The sequence below is a fragment of the Seriola lalandi genome, unplaced genomic scaffold, assembly GCF_002814215.2.
Source record: "Seriola lalandi dorsalis isolate HSWRI2012SDOR001 ecotype SW California unplaced genomic scaffold, Sedor1 jcf7180002054554, whole genome shotgun sequence".
NCBI classification, from domain to species: Eukaryota; Metazoa; Chordata; class Actinopteri; order Carangiformes; family Carangidae; genus Seriola; species Seriola lalandi.
Window position 1 is genome coordinate 239551 of NW_019525107.1, and position 968 is coordinate 240518.

Genomic DNA, 968 nt, shown 5'->3' on the forward strand with positions numbered 1-968 from the left:
CCCACACCCCGATCCTGCGTTTTCTCTCCCTGGGAGTTCAACAGTGGCACAGAAAAGTCGCTTTAAAAACAAAATGTTGCAGGAACAGGGTGATATGCAACTTTCTCCATTTGCCTGGCATTCTCAACTTGACTTGGGAATAATATTGACATCTTGAGGTGGCTTTTTTGCTAGTTTGGGAGAGCAGCTTTTCAGTCACAGTGGATTAAAAAAAAATAAACGTGTGGAGGCTGTTCATGCCAAGAGATTGTGTAACATAACCTGAAAGCAGCTGATACATGTTGTAAAGTGTGTTCAGTCAGTGGAGTTATGCCAGCTTAACGAACGGAGACACCCAGCTATTTTTCGCCAGCAATACAAATACTTAATAATGTGTCACCCTTTACTTCAACAAACTCTTGAGTTGTACAGGTAGTCGTGGATTTTGAACAAACCAAAAATCAAACACCAGCACAGGGATGAAAACAATACACTGTAGTAATGATCTGTTGTGTCATGGCGTGGCCCTGAGCTGGCTATATTGTTTTGTATGATTGTCTTTTTGTTTTTTGTTCTTTAGCATGCTGCATTTGTGAATCAACAGGTTTGTCCTAAGAAGAGATTAGTTAAGCTGCTAGCGTTCAGTTTACCTTTGTGACTCGACAACGTTCAGTACTTGAGTCCAACAGCTGTACCTTCGTTTAGAATGTATAAATGTCCTGTCCAAGGACACACCCTTATTAGATAAATATATTTTTTTCAAATCAGGTTTCAGTGTGCTGAGTTTTTTTTTTTTTTTTTTTTTTCTGCTTTAGCGAGGGATAAAATCTCAGCACCTGTGCAGCCATTGCACCAGGTTTTCCTGTTTTTTCTATACTTATGCTGAGCTCAAAAACATGTATTTTTTTATTTACATTTGTTGTGTTCCTTTTTAAATAAAAAAAAGTCTACTGTTGTATTTGTTCTGGTTTTTAAGAACAGAACCTCAT